Here is a 25,790-nt window from a genome sequence, read left to right on the forward strand (position 1 = left end):
AAATTAGACAAAAACAATCATACTTCAATCATACCACTTCATCCAATCTCACACCAACTACACTCATACAATATCTGTACACGGTAGAGTTTATCTATGACAAGAGAAAATCTCTGCCAACAACAGAATCTCAATGCAAAGCATGAGACTCGGCACTAGGTCGACGAGCGTTTTGGTGGGTTTAAAGATGTTAGGACCACCTTTTTTTGAATTTTTTTTGAAATTTGAAATTTGAACTTTATTGTTTAGTTAATTAAAACCATAAGAATTTCGTTAACAGGGCACATCCAAATAAAAAAAATAAAAAAAAACCTTTTAAAATATTCATTAAAACAGAAAACAGTCACATTAAAAATGTAGTAATTAAAACAAAAATGAGGTGTGAGGAATTAGACATCAACAATTTGAGGACTTCCAGAATTTTTAAGGCGATTCTCGAATCTCTGCAAGAACTTTACCAGCTTGCAGTGTATTAGAGGGGCGGTTGAGTCCAGACCTCCAATAATGGCGGATCTACATGTCCGTAACCTGTTAATCCGAAAGGAATGCTTTAAGAAGTATAACCGTTCCTTACTTAACATTTTGCAATGACAAATGATATGGATTAGATCTTCTTTGGGACTACCACACAGTCGGCAGATGACGCCTTCGTGCTGCTTCCAGGCGGGCTCCTCAGCTAAGGTTGGAAATTTACCAAATCTCAGGTCCATCAGCTTTTTCTTAATAAAGATCGAGTAGGTTGTTTCCAAGTAAAATGCAGGGGTAAGTGCCTTATAACCGTTTATCACGGCCCAAGAGTGGGAACGGTGCGAGAAAATTTCTTTGTCCGTAACCAAGGAGTGAAATTTTGCCACTTTATTTAGAGCCTGTTTTAATGCGGAAAATGGCAAGTTTTTGTCCCAAAGATTTGCGGAGCATGTTGCCTCCAATGCATGCGTTAAAAATTGATTTGCTTTTGAGTTTTTATGTGTTTTCAGCTCCTGCCAAAGAAAAGTATTAAGATTATTGACAGTTGCTTTTTTCATAATCTGGTACCACACCTTGATATACGAATATAGTCTTCCCAATGTTTCGTTTTTTAGGCCAAATTCGAGGCGCATTTGCGCAGGTGAAGCCTTGTTGGGTAGTCGGAGTACCTTTTTATAAATTTTAGTTATTAAGCTGTTTAATAGGTCCGCATCCTTTCCGTACATTGCTGCACTTGCATATGTCAGCGTGGAAAGAACCTTATTCGCCATCACAGTTAATAGTGGTTTTAATGATGGTCCTTCCAATTTCTTTGAAAGAGTGCTTAGCCCGAATATTAAAGTTCCCGCTCTTTGCGTCAGATATTTTTTCTAGGCCAATTAGTTGAGCTTATCGTCGATATAATAACCCAGATATTTATAATTAGAGACTTTCTCCAACGGTTTACCTTCTAACCAGATAGAGTGTTGTGATACACGACGGTTGGTTATTAACATTGTTTTGTTTTTTGTAGCATTTAAAGCCAACTTATTTACCGACAGGAAAGCTGAGAGTTCTGTTGCTAGTCTAATTAGACCCACCTTCGTTAGACTCATAAGGACGATATCATCGGCATATGCTAAATGTGTCAGCTGCAAATTACCTAATTTCGGAGGATGTGCCCGACAGTTGTTCAATTTCCCGGAGAGGTCCGAAATGAAAAGGTTGAATAGATGAGGCGCAAGAACATACCCTTGTTTTAAGCCAATCGATGTAAACACTTTTCTCGACAGCCAGGATCCATCCCCAATTTTGACTTGCGACCAGGTGTCGGAATAGAATAACAACAGGCCCCTCAAGATGTTCTCTGGGATAGATCATGCTATTAATTTCGACCATAACAGGTTTCGGTCAACACTGTCGAAGGCCGCTTGAAGATCTATGAAACACAAGTTCAAATCCTGTTTTCTACTCAAGCATTTTTCCGCTATTATGCTGATGGATAGGATATTTGATGTTGTACCAATCCCTTTTCTGAACCCTGTTTGGTTGATAGGGATCAACTCTCTTTCATCTGTCCAAGTTACCAAGTTGTTTAAAAGTAGCGAAGCAAAGTATTTTGCCTCTACGTCCTGCAGTGCAATTAATCTATAGTTGGTCGGATTTGATCTATCACCACCTTTGTATATTGGCATAACTATAGATCCTTGCGATACAAAAGGGGATGATGGACGGAGCGTTTGAGCAAATCAAACACTCATCCCCAGTCAACTGATCTGGGTTTAATCCATCACCATTCTTTAGCCCACTCAGCCACCCCATTTCAGACATGGCTATATGCAAATCAGTCTGACCCTTTGCCTCATGGGAAAAGTCCAGCCCGAACTGCCAAGCCATGTCTTCCATGGACCGGAAACAAGCATCCTGGGACCGGTTTCGGATTCATAATCCTCATCAGCCAGGCTATCTTGAATCCAGTAGCCAAGTGAGCAAGGGACTCACGTCTGAGCATACTCTGCCACACTTAGGGCGAACAAAGCGATACAAAAGGGGATGATGGACGGAGCGTTTGAGCAAATCAAACACTCACCCCCAGTCAACTGATCTGGATTTAATCCATCACCATTCTTTAGCCCACTCAGCCAACCCATTTCAGACATGGCTATATGCAAATCAGTCTGACCCTTTGCCTCATGGCAAGATCCTTGCCAACTTTCGGGGACTTGATTGCAACTTTGCACGTCTGCAAACAGTTTCGCTAGGCGTGGGCCCCAAAATTCTGGTGCATATTTATAAACTGCTTGTGGGATGCCATTTGGGCCTGGCGCCCCATTAGATTTGCCCTTTTTGATTATTTTGATTATCTCTTCTGCTGTATATGGATTAATCAAAAAATCTGTACTTGATGCATTGCAAAGATTACTGGTAGAAGGCTGACTCCCTTGTTCGCTAACTATGGACATTGTAATATGGTTTGTTGGATAAGGATCAATACCTAGAATTTTTGTGGAGGTATCAGAATATTTTGTCGCGAGAAACGTGGACCATTCAGATTCCTGAACATTAGATGTAAGTGCGTTACAGGGTCTTATTAACTGGTTTATAGTTTTCCAAAATGAATTTGAGTTCTGGAGTTTTGAACTAAAAAGCAGTTTGGACCAAAAGCTCTCGTTAATCCTCTTTTTAAATTCCCAGACCTTATTTTTGTATATATTTCTTTGCTCACGAAAGATGACCAAGTGACATGCACCATTGTCGTCTGACTGCAACTACTTGCGGGTTCTTCGCAGAATCCTTCGTAGGTCTTGGAGTTCTTTCGAGAGTTTTCTCTGCGAGTCGTCGGTATTTGTTTTCATCACGGGTAACTTCATTTTTTTCTCCAAAAAGAGAGACCATGTTTGGATCATATTCATTGGTGCAGTCCCTAGACGATTCAATGTATCTTTTATTGTCCTGAACCAATCGATTTCATTTGAGTTGGACCAGTTTATACGTTTTAGATTAGCTGAGCATAGATGACCCTCTAATATACGAAGGTTGCATTCTTTCCGTGATAAGGTTAAATTTGATATGTTGATCACTCATCGGGGTGTATTCAATATAAAAAGTGATCATTAACCTGATTAGTGAAAGACTGACAATTGTAAAGTCCAAGGTCGATTGAGCACGTGGACCATGATAAGTTTTTCTTGGGGGTTGGTCTTCAGCTATCCTCCCGTTCAGGACACGCATACCGAGGAACTCTAATTCAGTCACTAATTTGGTGGCTAGATGATCCTTCGAGTCCCCTGTCCACCATCTGTCTGTAGAGGAACACCCCAGTGGATGTTTTCAGCTGTTAATATGTCATCTTCCTCTGGAGTAAATATCAGGTTAGAATTGAAGTCACCAGTTATTATAATGTTAGACAGTGGTTCTGTAGTACGTAGGTCCGTGATTACGTTACACAATATCGCATTCTTTATCTTTTTCACCTGAAATTTAGGTTGCGTATAGTAATTAATCAAGAAAGTTGACTTGATATTGGTAAAATTTTGATCTGTTAGTTTGATTACTTGAATACTTGGATCGGGGGATTTTAGTTGTTCAGAAATAATTTTTAGAGATGTTGACACATATACTGAAAGGCCTCCGATGGCACGGCCATAGGTCTTACATTTCTCTGCTGCTACACTAAAGAGGATATAACCAACAAGTGCGACTTCTTCTTGTAGCCATGTTTCCTGCAGCGCGATTATGTCACATCCGCCCCATTCATCCAATGGCAATCCTCCCTCCAGTAATCTTTTTGCGCCTGCAATGTTCCAAGATAACACATGAATATCATTACTAACAGTTTGTTTCGGTTTATCACTAAACGGTCAAATCTTCTGTTTTTCATTTAGGGTACTGGGCAGCCATTTCCAGATATCCTTAAAATGTTGAGTTTCCCCCAATTTATCAGGTTCCGTTCCTGCCCGAGAAAGAGGGGCTTCACTTCTGCCCTTCGCATTATATAAAACTGAGTAGACTGGGTTTCGTGGGCTTAAGTGTGCATCAGAGATTTTCCTGGTAAGTTGAACACAGACTGGCTTCTTCAGTGGAGACGGATAGCGTGGGGAAGTGGGCTGTGATATTTGAATGCCCCAACTTTGAAAAAGATCTGATCTCCCCAAGATTCCTTTTACTATGGCTGGCGTTTTCCAAGTTGTCAAAGTTTGTTCATTTATTATATCCTTAGGGCCGTTAAGAAATTCTACCCGTTCCAGGTCGGTTGATTTAATATCTTTTAAGTCCTCTAATACGGCCATGAGTTTCAGGATATTTCTCCTATTTAATATGTCGTGGCGTCCCTGTGACTTGTACTCAGGAGACCAAATAATTTGATGTAGTTCTTTGCCGATTTTAGAATTATTTGTACACGACACAGTGACTCCTTCCTCCTTTGTTTGTATCACATCTATATTCCTTAAACAGAATCGTAAAATTCCCTGGGTCTGAGTACTTGGTGTTTCTGGGGTCAATCCTTTATGCTCAGGGTGAACATTATCCATGATTAGTTGGACGTCCGGATCTGATATTGTTGCTGCAGAAGAGACTATCAATGCCTTTGCCCCGTCTTCACTGCACAGTGGTTTTCATGCATGGCTGATTTTGTTATCAAGAGCAGCATTTTTACCTGCTGGATGGTCTTCAACTTGCGATGTTGGGGGGCTTATTTCGTTATAATGCCACTTGATTGCAATCGCCCCTCCTTGTTTTCATTATCTGTGCCTTGGGCTAGATCTTCCAAAGCGTTGATCTTATAATTAACTGCTATCTGCGTGCCCTGTTTACCACTTATATTGCAATTTTTATCATGTGATGGAAAGGACAGGTGATTCATACTTAGCATCTCAGTTCGCTGATTTTTTGCGGTGTGTGAAGGACTAATCACAGTGCCTGATATTTGTGCGCCTTGCGGGACATTTTTTGACATCAACTGTCCTTCGTTAGACATGTCATCATTTACTATCATGTCAGAGTGACTTTCACTGGTGCAAACATTTATACATGTTCCTTGGTTTGGATTTGAAAAGATGGGATATATCCCGTTACCTACAATAGGGGCTACTTCACTTTTTTTATTTCTGGCTTTCCGCTCTTTTTTCTTTTGTCTCTTTGTTAGAATTTGCTTTAATGGCTCTTCATTACTTGACTCTATTTCGGCTGTTCCATTGATGTCATCATTTGATTTGATCTTTCCAAGTGCCGGGTTAACTTCTTTGTGGTTAAATCAGGTGAGGGATTTTTATCAACCTATGAGTTTTGGACAGGTTTGGGACTGTTCGAACCATCCGACTTCCGATCCGTATTGATAAATCTTTGGTTTAAAGTCAGGATCTGTTCCAGAATAATAGGAAGTGAATTTAATTTGTCCAAGACTGGTCCACAAGTGCAGGAGGATTGAGGTTGATATGTATGTGCTTGGGCTCTAAGTATTAAACTATTCAGATTGTCCAACTTTGTATTTATCCCTGCAATGTAGGAAGCAATAATATTCATTAAATCGATTTGAATATCCAACTTTTCTGATTGCATTATCAGAGTTGTTGTTGACGTTTGCAAAGCTTTTAAAAGAGGCGCAACCAAATTCACAGGGGCTGCATCCTTAAGGGCATTAGACATAAGTTCTTCTTTTGATTGGTCATTATGACTTGTATTAACTGTTGGTAATCTGACCTCGCTGGGTCCCATTGGGCTTTGTAAATGCTCTATGAGGCACTCACTGCCCACTTGCTTAGCCTCTTTAATACACCCCTTTGCGTTTTCTGCTGCTACATCTCCGTTGCCTGGGTAAGACTCTGCCAATGCATCCTTCCCTTGACTTTTGTTAATTGATTGGCTTAGGTTGGGGTGGAATAGAGCCAACTCATTAAAGCTCGGTTCAATTGGAGCCGTACAATCCAGAACCACATTTTTTATTGAAGCTGTTGACACTGAGTTTAGATTGTCAATTGTGGAAGTTGTTAGAAACTGCGGTATTGTAGATAAGATGGAAGTGTCCTCGGGGGTGATGTGTACTATTGCTGCTGTTGTTATTCCACATTTTGTCCCCCAAAGACCTTTTATATTGTCGGTATTTTCCAGGTGTTCTGTTTGCTTGATAGGGACACGGGATTTGATTGTTTGAGGACTTTGGTTCCCCGGGGGAGATGCAGATACAGATGTATATGTTAAAAAGGCTTCATCCGTCTTAACAAAGGCGGTCGCTTGTCCGGGGGAAGTCGTGACATTCGGGGCAATTGGAGATAATAAGCCCATGACTCCCTCCGTTGAGGAAAACAATACTGCTCCGGGGTCTTTCAAAAACTGGAAACGTGAGATTGACAAGGTTTTATTTAGGTTAGACTTTTCAAATAGGGAGGCAATTGGTGATATCAAGAGATTTTGCAATGGACTGTTTGCCTTATTTGCATTTATTTTATCCAGTCTTTTCTGTTTGAATACACCTCTTGAAGCTGGTATCTTGTCTCCTAATGCCTTCCTCACTTTACCGGACCTCATTGCGGAGCCGAACTGATGCACCTAGTAGCTCCTTGCCGTAATCCAGACTTAGTCGGCAAAATTTGAAATTCAAGCGGTGCCCCCTGCCGAAGCCCCTTTGCTGCCCCTTACTGCCCTTCACTCCCAGCGGAACGTCTCACAGCGAAAGGGTAATGCCAGCTGTCTGGCACGCTTGTACTTGTACTTGTACTCAGCGCATTTAATTTGTCAATAGTCACCGGCAGGGGCAGCAGGAGCAACTCTTATTGAGGGCTTAACCGGGTCCTTTAAGGTCCTTGAGGTTTTTCCGAGGACCACCTTCCTCAGGACCTTTCCAGATATAAGACTTTCATTTCCCATGGGACCTATAAATACATAGAGATGTCAACACTGTGAACTTAAACAGATTAAATTTAAAACAATTAATCACTTCATTGTCTGACCTAACATGGGCACCCACATGTCACTCATGAACATAGGCAGGACTGCACCCGCGGGAATTAAAAGGAAAAGAAACATGGGAGGAGTTGTCGAGTCCACACGCAGAGAATCAATGTCGTGGTTCTGGGAGAAAACAGTGTATCTACAAAGACTGTTACTCTAATGGACATATAAACATGTTTTAATTTATTTCAGACGGACTGTGGGGTTAATCGGGTTTGTGATATCCAGAAGTTGATGTTGTCCTCATGGGGGGTTATGGGAAAGGGAGTCCCGTAAAAGATAGGCATCAAAAGCTACATGATGAGAGCGGGAAAGTTGATATGATGAACCAATTAGGGCCATTGGGACGAGTTAAAAATGCAGAAGGATTGTGGGAGGTAGAAGGGGGATTGGAGAGAACTATGAGGGAAGCGGTGGGTTTTTAAAGATGAACAGCAGGTATGTGACATTTGAGATTAGATTAACGTACTTTAAGAACACGGGTAGTGCTCTTGTAGAATTCTTGACTTCTTGGGATTAAGCAGAAAGGTGTTTTCACCGCCAGTATAATTGTGAACACATCAGAGCGTAATAATATTTCGTTTCTCTGGGATGGTTTACAAGGAAGGAATGTTGAGCGTATCATACGAGTATCATACGAGTCAAATCTCTTTAGCACCATTTGTTGAGGTAGATTCCTAATAGAGAATTGTTGTGGGAGGTTAGAAGGGGCATAATGATATTAACAAGTCGTTGGATTGTAAAGTAGATTATCAAGGTTTGATGGGAGAAACGTAGATCTGATAAGCACTTAGCGCTGGTTCATTTACTCCACTATGAATTTTTTCTGGACCGGGTGATTAACTATACACAGTACTCATGTTGTTGTAGTAGTTTAGAAGTTAAGTTAACAGCACACTAATTGTATGATTGTATGATTATCCCACAGTGAACCTGAAGAAGGGTGTGCAGCCCGAAATGCATTGGGTGTTTTATTGAAATAAACACTGCCTTACGTGAATTCACATATCTTTCATGTTCTTGGAAAAAGTCAGGTGTGACACCATTGAGCAGTAGAAACTTGGAAATAACGTGTACACGCAGCATGTGGCCCCGTTTAAAAATACTGATAAAGCATGGTTAAAAGGATTATGATGAAATGGATAAAAAGGACAAGAATTGAAAGAATGGGTTAAGATTAGCCGAAAGTGGCATATTCGCTGTGCATTCACTGGGGACTGGATGCAGTCCCACCTCTGTTGAACTCATGAACATAGTACACTCAATCTGACCACATTCATTCTCAAAAGAAAATTGACAAATTCCAGATCAAGTATGAGTTCCTATACAGTGTTAAAGTCACAGTTGACCATGTATATTATTTAATCAGAAAAAAAGAATAAATAGAATGAACAAATAAGTAGATGTTACTCAAATTTCTGAGTCCAACGACCCCAACAGTTCTAATACCATCACCAACACCCTGTGAACAAACAACATTGAGACCTATGATAAACACCACCTAGCACCCTAGTACCTCTAACCCCATGCTGACTTACATTATGCCATAGGATTAGAATTTGTTCTGCTAAGTTCTGTATTGCTGAGCAACAAGAGAGTCCACCAATATTCAGAGATATGCTGTCAGCGCTCCCACAATCATGAATTTAAAGCCGACAGTCAGTCTATTGTTATATCATAAAATAATGCCTAAAAATGTGGTTAGCGCAGATGTCTTACCAAAATTGATGTTTTAATGGAGCACTGTATGAATTAACGGGAATTCCTCTCAGACCATGTACAGTGCAGCAGGCACCAAAAGGTGCCTGCCATAGGATTTGGTCGGAACACAGGGCTCCCATTGAAGTCAATGGGAGTCCGACCGAAAGATGTCTACAACCCATCATAATTGGTCGGTCGGACTCTCCTATTCTGTCCGAAACCATTCCGAGACCGATTCGGTCAGAATGCTTTCTGACCGATATCGTAATCAGGCCCTAAGTTAAGATAGACAAACCCTGAAAGAAAACTTTTCCTTCCAGATAATTGTAAATCTGAACTTTCGCTTTCAACAATTATATGAAGAGAGTGAACAGACTTCTGCTTGATTCTTGCATGGTCGGTTAAAAATAGGCAGAGCAGGTCTATTATTAAATCTATTTATGATGAAACTAGTGGCCAGCTTGTATCTCAACCAGAGGAGCTAGAAAAAGCTTTTTTATCCCACTACACACATTTATATACGTCCCCATTGGTGACTAGGACAGAAGCTATTAACAAATTCCCGGCTGGGTGGCATTGACATGCCATTTCTTATTCAAGAACACCAGCAGAGTGTAGCTGTCCCTATCACTCTCAAAGTGATTCCAGAAGTGATTTAGAACTCTCCAAATGGGAAAGCGTGTCGGAATGATGGTTTACCAGCTGGACTTCGACTAGCTCCCTTTCTCGTTATCTTATTTAATGAGATTCTAGAAGGCTGCAAAATTTAATCTAGCTTTTTAGAGTCAGTGATCATCAGCTTTTTCAAAAAAGGCAAATGTGGGGAGCAGCTTGGCTCTTATCATCCCATAAGCCTCTTAAAAAGCAATTATAGGATTTTGGCCAGAATAATGGCCACCAGAATAACACAACTGGCACAAGAAGCAGTCCTTGTAGACCAATGTGGATTTGTCTCGGGAAGGACCATCACAGTGAATACCAACTTTCTCCTTCAAGTCATACATTTTTTCGCTAATAAAAACATCAAGACATCTATCATTATGATAGCGCCAAAAAAGCTTCTGATTTAGTGCAGTGGGAGATTCTCTTTTCTATCATGGATACATTATGCTTCCCTTCGAAATTGGTAAAGTGCCTTGGCAATCTACATATTCAAGCCCAAGCTAAGGTTATGATAAATTCAGCAGGAAGAATTACAATCAGCCGGGGGACCCGCCAGCGGTGCCCAATCTCACCAGTTTTTTTTTTCACTATTCATTGAACCCCTAGTTCTAACTCTTCTTTAGGATCTGCAAATTCTAACTCCGGTTCTTGGCACTCGAAAACTTAAATTGTTTGTGGACGACTTGCTTCTTTATCTGAATGCTGAGGAATACAATATTAAGAAAACTTTTTATAGGGTTCAAGCCTTTTTTAAAAGGGGGATACAGAATTGATTAGTCAAAAACAGATATCTTACTTGTTAACACCCCAATCTCTGTACTGCCTAGTGAAATGCAACTGCAGGTTCAAGTTTTGTGCCCTTAGATATTTAGGTGTTTTTTATCTCTCGTGATTTCATGGATCTCAACAACTTAATTATATACCTTCACAGGGGAGAGTTCAGACATTTCTATCACAAAGGCAGCTCTTTCCACTCATTGGGCGCATTGCTGTAACCCCTTCGCTGCTAGACCTTTCCCTCCCCATGCTAAGCCTTTTTTTGGCTATTTGGGGTACTTTGCGCTTTGACCCCTGTAACTTTAAAAAAAAAAATCTTTTTATTGAATATAAATAAACAAAGAAAAAACAATAACAGGTGACTTACATTGCGGAATGAAAGGATGAGCAATATACATACAGGGCATAATGGATGGAGAACTATCAATAAAGCCTACTCACAAGCTACGTCAGGAATGCGGCCGTACGACATTCAGGATAATCAGACAAATGCCAACCACCAACTCCACCTCCCCGGGAAACAGGATAAACATTGAGTAGCAGGACAGAGTAGGAGGGAGGGGGAGGGCACAGCAGTAAAAAGGTATGAGACTACAGCCCGAATACAATAACGAATTACGCAACAGTTGACTAATTTATGCTAATAATACCCCCACCAGCACCCATCCACCCCAAAACACAAATTCGCGCCTCAATAAGACCACCTATATCAGGATTCTAAAGGATTTCAAATATAAAAACTACAAACACTAACAAGACGATAGGCTTGCACCTGTCCCCAACTAGCAGTGTGCCTGTCGCCCCATCTAACTAAGGGGCCGATTATGATGGCGGACGGACCTCAGTCCGTCCGCCACCATAGAGAAGGAGGGACCGTCAGCAGGGGCAGCGGCGGTCCCTCCGTGCAAATTAGGATGTGACCGCCACCCTGGCGGTCACATCCTGTATTATTATCATTGCGGCGTGTGCTGCTTGTAGCAGCACCCGCCGCAATGATAAAAAAGTAAGTTGTGCATGTGCATGCACAAAGCGGCAGGCACCTCGTGGTGCCTGCCGCTTTGTGCAGGCAAATGCAGGGGGGTACCATAGGTACCCCCCATGTGCACCCCCCACCCCCCTTCACCCCTGGGGGCCCGCAACGGGCCCCCAAACACAAATCCGTATGCCTTTACACGGCGGAAATGCCGCCGTGTAAAGGCATCTTTCCGCAGACATCCTAATATGGCTGGCGGTGTCTGATAGACACCGCCAGCCATGTTAATGCTTTTTCGCCACGGGCGGAATCCGCCCGTGGCGGAAAAGCGGAGGACAGATAGTAAGATCCACCAGCCATCCTAATATGGCGGTGGGTCTTTCAAGGCTCCCCGGCGGATTTCCCGCATCCTCCGGGCCGGCGGTGGCTTCCGCCGGCCCGGTGGATGCGGGAAATCCGCAATCGTAATAGGCCCCTAAGTACTAAAAGTAGTAAATGTGGAGGAGGACACCTCAGTACGGGCCCCCGGTCCCCCCTCCCCCCCTGCCAGAACCAAGAATCCCCCAGGATAAAACCCACAACTCTATGAAAAAGCGATATAAAACAAAACAGGGGAAACAGTAAACATCACCCGACCTCCCGTAAATACAATGGTAACGAATCCCACTTCAGAAAGCCCACGGTGCCAAGCCCAACAATCAGTCTCATCCTTGACCCTTCCGATCAGTCGTGCAAGCCCCTTCCGGACGGGCTGTCGCCTCCGCAGGATAGTCAAAATGCAGAAACAGTTCAGTAAAGCTCCTTCCGAGGCGAGGCAAAGTTTTAAAGTCACTGGAAATTCCGTCGGCATCAACGATGTCCCTCACCGACATGAGCTCCCGACGTCGTTGTCTCTGCAATCGTAGTAAAGGTGTCGGAGAGGGGAAAAACGCTGTTTCATTCCGTAGATAGTTCCCACCAAGAGTATCCGGAAGGGAAGCACCAATTAATCCACACACAGTAAGCAATGATGGTGGGCTTGGCAATCCGTAGAGAGCATTGAGTACACGGTCGTCGGCCATCACACTGCCATGAAGCTCCGACACCCCTCGTGGCACAGGGCCCACTGCCGTTACAAGGACCTCCGTGGGTGGTATAGGCCAATCAGGATATTGAAATGGATCAGGGTCCGGTCCCTCATACCCATGTCCGTATATGACCGCTATCATTTTCTGGACAATGGACTCCACATGGGAATGTAGTGCCCTGATAGCTGCCAGTACAGTCCGCATCGACGGTTCAAACTCAGACCGTTCCACCAAATTTTATTCCGAGTCGACCATGTTCGCGTCCCCCAGAGACACCGGTCTTCCCCAGGGAAACCGGCAAATTTGGGACGGACTGTCACGGAGGGAGACTGAGGGCTTACCGAGGCCACAATCCACACTCCGCTACCGCAAGCGAAGTCTCCGACCCGGCAAACACCGGCGGCGGCAAACCGGGTCTCCGGTTCAGGGACCTCCGCCCACAGCCACAGTCATGCCTCGTCAACCCTCCATCGATTTTAGGCCAGAGCAACAACCGCCGTCAAAATGGGGCTTAGAAAGTTCTCCTCATCCAAGGACCGGACCCTGTCGATCACCCACGGCCGATGTTATTCAACTGAAACCCGGCTGGGCCAGTACTTGAGTCTCCGGCTCACAAGCTGGTGTAGGCCCCAAACTAAAACTCGACATAACTCCGTCCGCCAAGCTGGTAAAAGTCCCGGGATCGCTCCCCCCTATAACTTTTTGACCACATAAGGTATCCATGCCAAATTTGCGTCCTTTTTTACCAAAAAGATGGAGATTCTAAAGGTACACAGGGTTTATGGATTCCCCTAGAGGGGACCCAGAAATTAGCCAAAATACAAGTAAATTATTATTATTATTTTTTAAATGGGAAAAAGGGCTACGGATGATAGCGTCTGTTTTTTCCCCTGCAAATGGTATCAAAAAAGGGGTTGTGATGCTGAAATCACAATTTTCTCAGCTTTTAGGGACAAGCAGACTTTTGTCAGAAAACCAAACATTTTTACACAGTTTTGGCATTTTTCTGGGACATAGCCTATTTTTGCAATTTTTTGTGTTTTCAACCTCTTTCCAGTAAATGGTAGAAATGGGTATGAAAGCAATAATGAATCCTGAAAAGCTATACATTTTAGAAGAGTAAACAAAATTCTAAATTCAGCAAGATGTCATTTGTGTAGATCCTTCAGGTTTCTTTATAGAAACTAGCCATTGAATATAGGACAAATTGAAATTTAGTTGAAAAAAACAGCCAATTGTGTCAATGTTTTCACCTGTAACTTCTCCTAATTATGACAGCTGTTTGAAAACAATATACTACTACATCCGCTGGACGTTCTAGTTGTGGGGATATGTAGGACTTGTAGGATCTCCAAGAACCCAACGAACCCAGAGCCAATAACTGAGCAGCATCTTGCAATGGTTTATTATTGGGAAAATATATACATGAAAAAATCGGTATGAAAGACACCTATGTATTTCTGAAATTGGAATAAAATATAGAGTTTAGAAACAGTAGAAATTTGCACATTTCCGAAATTGTGAGTATCCATACTAGCATGAGAATTATAGGTCAATTTTCAAAATGACTTCTTTTTTTTATATAGTCTTTTATTTGGACCGCAGAAATGCATCGAAAGTCAATAGGTAATAACAGTTGCTCTATAATTCTGTGTTACCCTAAGTCTTTCGATAAAAATGGCATCTCACTTGTGAGGTACCATTTTTCTCTGAAGACTTTGGGGAATGCGGGGTGGGTGGAATTTTGAGGATCCATGCAGATCCCAAAACTTTCAATCAAAGAAATGTGAGGAAAATGTGTTTTTTTAAACTAAGTTTGAGGCTTGTGAGGGATTCTGGGTAACAGAACCTGCTGAGAGGCTCACAGGTCACCCCATCCTGGATTCCCCTTGGCGTCAGGAGAGGGTTTTCCTGAGCATGTGCTCATGACGGAATGGTTCCGTCATGGCACACCAGAAATTGTGCTCATGATGGAACCATTCCGTCATGAGCATGGAAGGGGTTAATTAAAATGATGATTCTGCCTCTTTTTCTTTTTTCCAATGTTATTATAAAAGTTCCCCCAGAAATTATTGGAGATAGATCAAATGATGCAGCATTTTATTTGGTCAGGTAAAACGCCTCGGACAAAGCTGGAAACTCTACAGTTATCATTTGAAGATGGTGGTTTAGCAACTCTGCATTTTAAGAAATATTTCCAAGCTGCATTTTTAGATTGGTGTGTACATACTACAACTTCTCAAAATCCCACAAAGATTTTTTATCTCAATCTTATGTTAAGAGATGCAGACATCAAGCTTTTCCCCTTCCTTAAAATTCCCATGCTTCCAAAACGCTACAGATACAAATTTCCCTTGGTGGTAGTCTCGTGATTCAATCAGTTGAAGGAAGTTTATCACTTTCCTCAATTTCATCCAGATATTCTAATGAAACAGTGTGACTTGCTAGGTCTGTAGTTAGGAAGAGGCTGCTTTCAGAAGTGGGAAAAAGTAGGGTTACACAGGCTCCAGGACTTTCTGGTAGCAGGGACCATGATGCCCTGGAGACAACTTAAGGAGGCTAATCCAGCAATCTCTGATGGGCTGGTTTTATCATATTCCTAAATGCAGCATTTCATTTATAGCAATAAATCCCCAGGGGATTTTCTGGCATTAAGTTTATAATTTTAAGTCTCGGGACAAGTGGGAATTGGTAAATGGTACGATGCTTTGTTGAAAGTACTATCCGCCTGATTCATCAAGCTAAATTGCGCTTGCAATAGCTGCGAAAATGCTATTGCGGGCGCAATTTCCCCAATCGGCATTCATCACGACAATAGCGAAGTCGCAAACACATAATAGCGAATCCGCAAATAGATTCACAGAATCCCGGCAGGAGAGCAATAGCGAATCGGAAAATGCGACAAACCACGGATACTGCGAAAATAATAGCAAATTCGCTATACAATCGCAATCGGTATTCATGAAAAATCGCAAATAGCGGAAAAACCCAAAATCGCTGTTTGCGAGGCGCAAATTAAGGACAACCCAAAGCAGGTGGTAACCATAAAAGCCATTGATTTTTTTTTTGAAAAACCGTTGGCCAATCAGTAACAGGTGCAGGCCTGACCAAACACACATAAGGAGAATCAGCAGCAGCATTTGGAGTCTCACAATGCCAGGAATGTACATGGTGGTTAGGCGGCGAAGGCTACAGCGAGCAGCACGGAGGAGACGCAGAATCCAGGACAGGATATTCCGCCAGCGGGTCACCCTGCTGGGCCAAACCAGAGAGCAAATTTATGCAAAGTACCGCCTGAATGGGGAAATGATTATCCAGCTAATACAGGACCTTGACCCCCTGATGCAGCACCAAACAAGGCGGACCAATGCCGTGCCTACACATGTCCAGGTATTGTGTAGCCTGCACCTCCTGGCCTCTGGGAGCTTCCAGGGGATAGTAGCGGTTGCTGCGGGGATATCCCAGCCCACCATGTCCCGCTGCCTAAGGAGTTTCCTTGACGCAATGCTGACCCAGCTACACCAACACATCAAATTTCCCACAAGCCAACAGGAGTTGGATTTGACCAAGCTACAATTCTACAATGTTGCCCATTTCCCACATGTGATAGGATGCATTGACTGTACCCACATCGCCATCTGCCCACCAGCTGCAACGGAGTACATGTACCGCAATCGCAAGTCCTACCACTCCCTCAACATCCAGATGGTCTGCAATGCTAAGACATACAACACGGACATAGTGGCACAGTACCCAGGGAGTACCCATGACTCATTCATATTCCGGCACAGCGGCCTCCACACACGACTGGCCAGGGGAGACTTTGGGGAAGGACACCTACTTGGTAAGTACACTTTGTCCACAATGTCACATTGCGATGAAGTAGCTGCGCTGCACAGGCACTCACCCTCTGCTCCTCTCATTCAGGTGACAGTGGCTACGCCCTCCGTGAATACCTCCTCACCCCATACCTCAACCCTGCTACACCACAGCAACGGCGTTACAATGTTGCGCACATACGGACAAGGAATTGCATTGAAAGGACATTTGGGCTGCTGAAGAGCAGATTCCGCATACTGCACAAGACAGGTGGGGCCATGTACTACAGCCCTGATGTGTGCTGCCGCATTGTGGCTGTCTGCGCAATACTACACAACATTGCTACCAAGCGAAGGATACCTGTAGACATCTCTGGCAGTGAGTCGAAAGGGGACGACCGGCCACCTGCACATGGGCGTCATGCACGCGGGGAGAACCCAGCTGAAGGCCACAGACGCCGCAACCACATCACAATGAACAGTTTCTAGTCCACCCACTCCCCTCACCCAACAAATCACAATTGCATGCAAATGGAAATAATGACATGACGCCAATGTATGATGCAAGATTAAATATTATTGTTTGATTCACAATAATAGTGCAAGTTGCCATCCTTCCTATGCAATCAGTATTGCCCCATACTGCTGCGTCCAAAACACAGGGCAGGCTTATAGTGTCAGCCTGTGCCTGTAAAAGTACATGTTAGTCAGGTGCGCCTCCGGCGCGAATCACCCAAGCGCCTCTCCGGCTCCTCCTCTGCCACCGCACGTGACCCTGCTGTGGGCCTGGTGCTACGTCGTAACACCGCTACCTGTGAGGCAGACTGGCTGCTCACACTTGAGGTGCCCTCGCTGGCATCGTCTCCCCCGACAGTGCCAGGTACAGGGGGGTGGAGTGCAATAACGGCAGTGGTGAGGTGTTCTAATACTCTGGCCACATCCTCGCAGCATTGGATTAGCTGCTGCTGCTGCGCCAGGGACCGACGCGATAGCTGGGATGTCGCATTGCCGATCACATAGTTAGACCTGGTGTATGACGCCAGCCGCGTCAGTAGCTGCCGGTGGTGGCGGCGCCCGGTGTTGCGCTGTGATATTAGCGCAGCAGTGTTGGCCTCCAATGCTGCCGTCATGCGGTCCATCCTCTCCCCCACACCTGCCATGGCTGCCGTCATGCGGTCCATCCTCTCCCCCACACCTGCCACATTGCGACCAATATTATGCAGCTGCATCTGTATGGCCCCTTGCCGGCGTGCCTGCATCTGGTGAATGCGTAGCATTCTACGCTCTATGCTCATGCTAGGCAATCACACTTCCATTCCCCTCCTGCCGCTGCGTGCATTGTTCTGCAGGCGAGCCCTGCCATGCCTGCTCTGCTGGCTGCCCACAGTGGGTGGGCGCTGTGTCACCGCTGTCGCTGGAGTAGATGTGGAGGCTCCAGCTGCTGCGGGCCTGGCTGCAGGGGTTGGTGCAGCGCCTGTTGGTGCTGGCGCTGATGCTGTGGGCCTGGCTGCAGGGGTAGGTGCAGCGCCTGTTGGTGCTGGCGCTGATGCTGTGGGTCTGGCTGCAGGGGTTGGTGCAGCGCCTGTTGGTGCTGGCGCTGATGCTGTGGGCCTGGCTGCAGGGGTTGGTGCAGCGCCTGTTGGTGCTGGCGCTGATGCTGTGGGCCTGGCTGCAGGGGTAGGTGCAGCGCCTGTTGGTGCTGGCGCTGATGCTGTGGGCCTGGCTGCAGGGGTAGGTGCAGCGCCTGTTGGTGCTGGATGTGTTTGTGCCGGCACCTCCTCCGCATCCTGTGGTTGCTCATCGATGAACAGCCTGTCACTGTCGCTGCTGTCTGCGCCACCTGTGAGGGGAAGTGGACGTCCATTAGTTGCATGTATCTGTCACACGTGCAGTTGCTACATGCATGCTGGATGACATTCCCTGACTGGCTGTGGCATTGCGTACTTTGGAACCTGTCTGGCTGCATTGGGGTACTTGTACATTGTGGCCACACTACATGTCCCACAATGCTTTAGGGCATTACCTAATGTGCACCGATGGCATGACTTTGGAACATTATGGGAGGCTATAGGGCAATGGCCATTCATAGGGGACAGGGTCGCAGTCGCATGCCACTTACCTTGGCTCTCTTGGGTGGGGCGGGATGAGTCCAATCTGATGACCCCAATGCACGCCTCGGACTCCAACGTGTCCTCGACGCGGTCCTCCATGGCGGTGTTTGGAGGGACTGTAGGTCTTCCCCCTCCAGTGGTTAGGGACTCTCCCAGCCTCTCGGCAACCCTCTCCTTGGCACGACCTCGGAGGTTGTACCACCTCTTCTTTAGTTCATCCAGTGACCTGTCTGCCACGCCCACGGAGTTCACTGTAGCCGCTATCCCGACCCATATTCTCCTCTTCTCCTGCTCAGGCACCCTCCTTGACTCTTTTCCAAACAGTTTGGAGTGGTTCTCTACCACCCCTTCGATGAGGTGCTCCAACTCCTGTTCGGAGAACTACAGTTTTCTCTTGCGCCCGGTGTTGCTGGGCCCTGGCACAGCCTCCTCTGCCATTGCTGCAGTGAGATTGGGTGTGGTATTCCAAGTTGGCAGGTGTCCTTGCAGGAGCGCACTCAGTTGCTGCTATGAGGTCTGCCTCACTGTGGTGAATGGGGGTGGGAACTGGCTGCTTCCTGGTTGTGATGTCATCACTGTGCTCGAAAAGCGACTTCCCGTTTTCCCGATCACGTGTATTAGCGATTTCGCAATTAGCGATATCGCTAATCCTACACGGATGTTGCCGAAAATAGCGATTAATCAGCGATTTTCGACACTCGCTAACGCTTTTTGCGGCCGCGTGCAAATCGCTTTTTTTAATCGCAAACAATCATGAATGCCGATCTGCGATTTCTAAAATGCGATTCGCAATTAATCGCAATTGGGAAATCGCAGATTCCGGTTTTCATGAATCAGGCTGTATATCCCAAGGTAGTGCCAGATGTCCTAGTAAAAACTGCATCTACCACAGGCTATAAAATAGAACCCTCAACTTGGAATGCTTATTAACAATGGGCCCATAATGCCGTCAGTGGAGCTATTTTCAAGAGGACGGTGTTTTTTTTAAAATGGCTACAATATTATGCACCAGCTAAACTCCAGAGGATGTTTCCATTCCTATTGGTATTATGTTTTAGATGTGACATGGATAAAGGGGGATTGACTCCATATAAGGTTTACTTGCCCAATATTATTTATGTTTTGTAGCTAAGTCTTTCAATGGGTGAAGTCTAAGCTCCAGACCACCACATTAGTACCAGAGCCAATGGGGGGCCTCTTTGGTATTTGTAGCCTTACAAACCTGATGATTCATCAGAAGCAACTTTTTTTATTTTGACCCTAGTGGCCATATGATTGATTCTTCAAAAATGGAAATCGAAAGAAGCTCTGTCTTACGAACAATGGGAATAAAAAATGCAGCAGGTTAAAGCAAGGGAAGAGCTCTATGCCTTGTGTATTGGGGTGGTTTCCAAATTTCAGAAAATATGGGAATGAATGAACGGTCGACTTGTAGAACGCAGCTGTCTGACAGGGACATAGCATTGGAAAAGATTTTTAATTCCTTCTGAGCCTGAAGGGGAAGAGAAGATGGTGCAGTACCCATGGTTTAATGTCAGAAGTTTGGGATCCAACACCTGGAGGATAATAATAATTGATTATGGTCTACTAATTGATCTAATGAGGATCTTTATTGATCTTAATAGAGTTTTGTTGACTGTTCTTTGTACTCCTTTTCTTGGCAACCAGTTAACCTTGAGATATGAATGAATTATGATGTTTTGAATGTTTATGAAATAATATGTGAGAATAAGAGTATGTATCTTTTACTCCTGGGTTAATGAAACGATATATTCTATACTTGTTTACTTGAAAAGGGGGGAGAGATCTTATCTTTTCTATTACATTTGTTGTTGTAACTTTTATCTGCCAATGTGGGGCAAGATGAGTTGCATCTGAACTGTGTTTTTTACCATGGTTAAATGAAATGATGTATTGACTTGATGGTTTGTTTGAGAAGAGGAAAATGTTTCTAACTTTGTTGCTTGTTAATGCAGAATTATTTATTACCCAGTGGTGTGGGATAAGATGAATTTTAGCCTATTTTCTTTTATTGATCCTATGTTTTTTGTATACTCAAAATCAAAATATATATATATATATATATTTAATTCTTTGTAAATTAGCTCATTTGCTTAAGAGCCAATGGCTCAAGAGGTCTGACCCACTGCCACACATAGTGGGCAGAACAAAAAGGTGAATGACACAACAGCAGACCAATGAATGAAGAGGGCTGTCTGAAAGCCCCTATAAGTAATCTTAGTGAAATCACAAGGCCTTGGCTAACTCCAGGCTAAGGCTGAGTATAATTGAACCAGGCTACATTAATAGCTATTAAATGTTCCGGGAAAGGATAAATTTTTCCATCAAAGACACAAGCCTGTAAACTAGACATCCCACTCAAATCTCTGAAGTGACTGCATACACACTTGACCTCTTTTTTCCATTATTAAGCAGCATATAACATGCCTGATTACGTTAATTAGTGTATGCTTGACGTCTTGACGGGTTTTTGTCATTTACAAAATATTAAATCCTGAATATGGACTCCCATTATGTTGTCAGGCTAAGTATATATGTAGAGGTTTAGACTTAATATTCTTATCTCCACATCATTTGTTTAGTGATTAATATGTAGCCTTATTAGACTCAAGAGTTAAAATAGGCTGGGAAATAGACATAAAGTAAATATTATTTTTGCAAAGAGCAAGATGATCACACATCATTAAAATTCATAAATGAGAAATAAGGAGGGAGAACGCTAAATAAAACCAGTCCCTATTAAAATTTCATAGACAACATAAAAAAGATGCTGAGAATGAAATGGATTGGCAGGGTTCATAAAATTGGATGACTGATTAAAAGAAAGGAAGCTTCTTCTAAGAGGCTGAGTAAGGCACATTGGGATTGAGCCCAATTCATCACTTGGGTCTGTAAGTTCAAGGTATAAAATAAGCAATGCCATCAGTTCTAAAGACATAGTGACTGGAATAGTGCACTCAGTTTAACTACTCTGCTCATGTGGAGTTGAAGGTAGTTGCAATAGGATGTATCTGAATGTGAACCTTTATGCTGCGACTTAGGACTTCATTTAGAAGTCCTTAGGTGGCCCACCAGCTGGGTGGGGTAGTGGTGGCCCTGACTCCACATCATCTGCCTGTTTACTATATTCTGAGATCCCTGCCAGATTGCCAGAATGTTTTGCTAACATAACAGGACAGTTTTTAGTGAAAACAAAGAATCCTGGCTGCTCTGCCATGGTGGTATTTTTTACATTTACTGACAGTAAAAAGCAGGGGGTTGTATTTGGAAAATATTAACTCAGCATTCATGATGTGCTGAGAGTTTTATTGCAGTGTGTGGGGGTACATTGATGATTTTCCCTGCCATGTACTGTCAAGCTGTGAGTGAAGGTTCCACATAGGAAAATTCATGATAGACATGGCATTGGAAATCGTGCTGTAGACTGAGCACGCATTCTGTTGCCATGTCCGGCGCTGAATGCTGTCTTTTGCCTGGTAGTCTATGTTTCTGTCAATAGAGGTGGCTTCTCATTGGGAAATAAAGCACACCCTCACCTGCAAATAAGGCAAGAGAACCAAGAGATTGATGGCTGGGGTGCCTGCTAAAAATTAACAAATGTCCCATTACGACCAAACTCTAAATGATCCTCTTATTTACATGTAGTACAAAAAGAGGGGAGGTAGAGGTAGCAGCTAGGTTTATCCTCCTTCTTTGAAATGTGTTACACAAAATTTCAAATACTTCAAAAGAAAACCTGCCCAAGGGAAATGATACTCGGATACAGCGACAATCCACTGCATTCCTTTACTAGAAAAAAGGCTTTTTTTCTAGTGACCCTTCACCCACCAGGGTTGCCCCTTGGTGGCATGCTTCATCATTGGGGTTCATCCCAATCCTCTACGGATTGAGGCGTGCTGTGACTCGGTGATTAAGCGTTAGCACTTACTAGTTGAATTTCAAACAAATGTAGAAGGGAGTGGAAAAAGTGAAGGTAAGAATGTCTAACCAGTGGGCCACTATTCTATTCCTACCCATGATTGGGAAGGTTAAAATCTGGGGTGAAAAAATACCTCAATGAGCCAAATTATCTCAGTAATGTAGGGTCAACGTGTTTCAAGCCGTTCCCCTATTGGCTCTTCTTCAGGACTAATTGGGAACCAGCCCCGTTAGTACCACTCCTAACAAGTCCTTTAATAAGGACACACTCGTACATACAAAATGTGCATGCACTCCAAATACATACGGTATAAAGGGTTATCCTGCATCTGAAATAGAAAGGAAAAACATTAAAAATTACAGACCTGTCAGCTGAGCCGGTAGGTATCAAGGTCATCCTGAACCATGTCTATAATTCACCCTTATGCTGGGGGTGCGCAATAAATGTAACCAGTGATCCCTCTTTTTAGCGTGAAAAAATTGTCGCCACACTCTGTGTTTAGTGAAGAAAAACGCACTAGGAAGACAATACAAGACAAAACATCACATTGAACATATAGGAAGTAATTACTCCAAAACATACCTAGGAAACGCTATGCTATAGCGTCATGGTCAAAACCAGGGTTGAGGGGGCTGTAGTCAAACCCTGACAGAAGAGAAAGAATATCACCAATGAGGAAAAATGGACTGCTACTGCTATCCGCAGTGTAGGTTGAGTAAACTGGCAGCCGCCCTGTGGGGAAATATCCTGCGGGAAAAAACCCTGTTACTTACTTTGTCAAAGCCGCCTAAGTTCAATGAACATACTCTCTCCCCTGGGGACCGCATATTAGCGTTTTGTTGCTCCGGTCCCTTCTTTTCAAACCGCTCTCGCTCAGGTGATGCGTGCGTGCGTGGCAGAGATGTACGCCCGCACAATAGACTAGAATGCTCCGTGTTTGAAAATGGCCGCCGTTACTGGCATAACGAAAGCGCTTTTTGGGATGTTTGTCAAGCTTTTGAATTGGTAATATACGCTGGTGTTACCAGCAATGTTACATAGGAACCTCATGGTAAAATACCTCTATTACTCAACAGCAAGTAATCCCTACTGGAATAGATGTTCATAGTGAAATTACAGAAAAAGTGGATGTATTGGGAATTGAAAAATGGTCTTAATATAATTAGGGAGCACCACTAGTGTCCCTTAATAGATGTAGATTACACAATAATGATAATTAATAATGAAAAATAGAAAGTATAAAAAAGGGATACCCGGTTGCTCAGGAACAACCAGCTCAAAAGATGTATTACAGCTGTTCTGATAGTGAATATTTCCGTGATACAAGTGCTTTATTTGCACATCAATTTGTCTTCTTCTTGGATATTGGGGCAGTAGAAATCCTTTTGCGTGCTCCTTATTCCCCATACTCAGAAAAAAAGGGGTGGAGAGGTTAGAGAGGTGAGACTCTGTTTAGCAGGCCCCATAGAATATGTCATTCTGTCCTTGGGTATCAGTTTGAAGTTTGGTGATATTCTTTATCATCTGTCAGCGTTTGACTACAGACCCCTTGACCCTGGTTTTGACCATGATGCTATAACATATCGTTTCCTAAGTATGTTTTGGAGCAGCTACATCATCTTATTGCTCCATTTCAGGGCAAGGGCACCCAAGCCTTTCTCCTTAGTCCAGCTAAGGTGATATACAAGGAGCTTACTCGGTTCTTCACCTCTGAGGTGCAGGCCAAAGAGTACTTACAAACCATCTAAGAAAAGGGCAGGCTGACAGAGGTGACAAAGCTTATAGAGTTGTATGCTGCTTTAGCGGTTGGGGGGGTCTTTAGTCTTCCTTCTCTTTTTTCAGTTTTTTTCTTTTTAGGGTTGGTTTCTTTACACTGTATAAGTGGTGGGGGTGCTTTATGTGATGATATAGTATAGAATGTAAACTGGGTCATACGGGGAGCGGGAAAGGGAGGTAAAGTAAAAGCAATCCATAGCATGATAAGCATGATAGGCATAATAAGGATGGAAAAAACAAAGATCTATTTGGATACACTACAGGAGTTACGAGCGGGGGAAGTGGCTACAATCGATGGGGATAGGATGATTAATTCAGGATTACGCATTTGTTTTTTCAATGTGTGTGGGCTAAATAACACCAGGAAAAGGCAAAGAGTGGCAGCAGAGATATGTGTGATGCACCCTAATCTGGTTTGTTTGCAGGAAACACATATACAGTGGAGCAAGCGAAAGACTCTAGCGGAATTAGGGTATATGGTACTGTCAAGCACACAGCAGTCTACAATGACCTGGGGGGTTGCAGTGTTAGCCAAACAGGGAATTCAGGGATCAGATTGAGTGCTGGCTGACAAACAAGGCCAATGGGCTATTATGGAATGCACTGCTGTGGTGGGTAAGTTCTCTTTATGCACAATATATGGTTCTAATCTCAATGAAGTGGCTGTGCTGGAAGGACTTAATGTGGAATTGGCATCATGGCCCACCTTACTCATTTTATGTGGGAATTTTAGCATACACCTTGGATGTCGGGATTTACAGCTAGGCATACAAAATTATAAGAGTAAGAAAGCTAAAGTGTTTAAGGCACTACAACAGGTATTGACTGATCATGGATTAGTCAATGCTTGGGCGGCACTGTGGGACCCAGACCCAGGATATACATTTTACTCCCATAAACATAAAAAGTTAGTCAGGTTGGATTACCTTTTCATGCCATCAGCATTACTAGCAGGAGCTAGGATTCAAGTGTTCCCTAGGATCACTTCAGACCATGGCCCGTAGTAGTGGATATTTTAGCTCTTAACATCTGTTCGGCTCCGAGAAGTTTTTCGCTAGATAGAAAGCTTCTGTTGAATGCTGTATCCATTAATCACATGAGCAGTTGGATTCATCACTTTTTGAAAATGACTTGCGACTCAACCTCATGTGGCTATGTGTGGACACCGCACCACCAAGCCCACTCACTCTACGGCTTCATCCAAAGGATCTCCACCAAAGAGCCCCTTTGCGGGTGCCCGTCGGGCATTGCAGTGCCGGCCCGATGAGGAGCAAGGCCCAATGATGAAGCATGACATCCTTCGGGGTGTGTGAGGACACTTTTTAGAAAAGACCTTTCTTCTCTTAGGAACTGTACACTAATTGCATTTCTTGTTTTGTGTGGGATACCTTAAAATCCGGGTTTAGAGGGGAAGCTCTAAATCATGGGTTACACAGACAGAGGCAGTTGAAGCTAGAGGGGCACGTTTATATATGAAACTTAAAGTAGCGAAAACAATCTAGTGCAGGGAATACTGGCTGGCAGTGACAGCACGAGATTACAAACCGATGTCGCCAGATGTAAGGCAAA

The sequence above is a fragment of the Lissotriton helveticus genome, chromosome 2_1 (genome assembly GCF_964261635.1).
Source record: "Lissotriton helveticus chromosome 2_1, aLisHel1.1, whole genome shotgun sequence".
Lineage (NCBI taxonomy): Eukaryota > Metazoa > Chordata > Amphibia > Caudata > Salamandridae > Lissotriton > Lissotriton helveticus.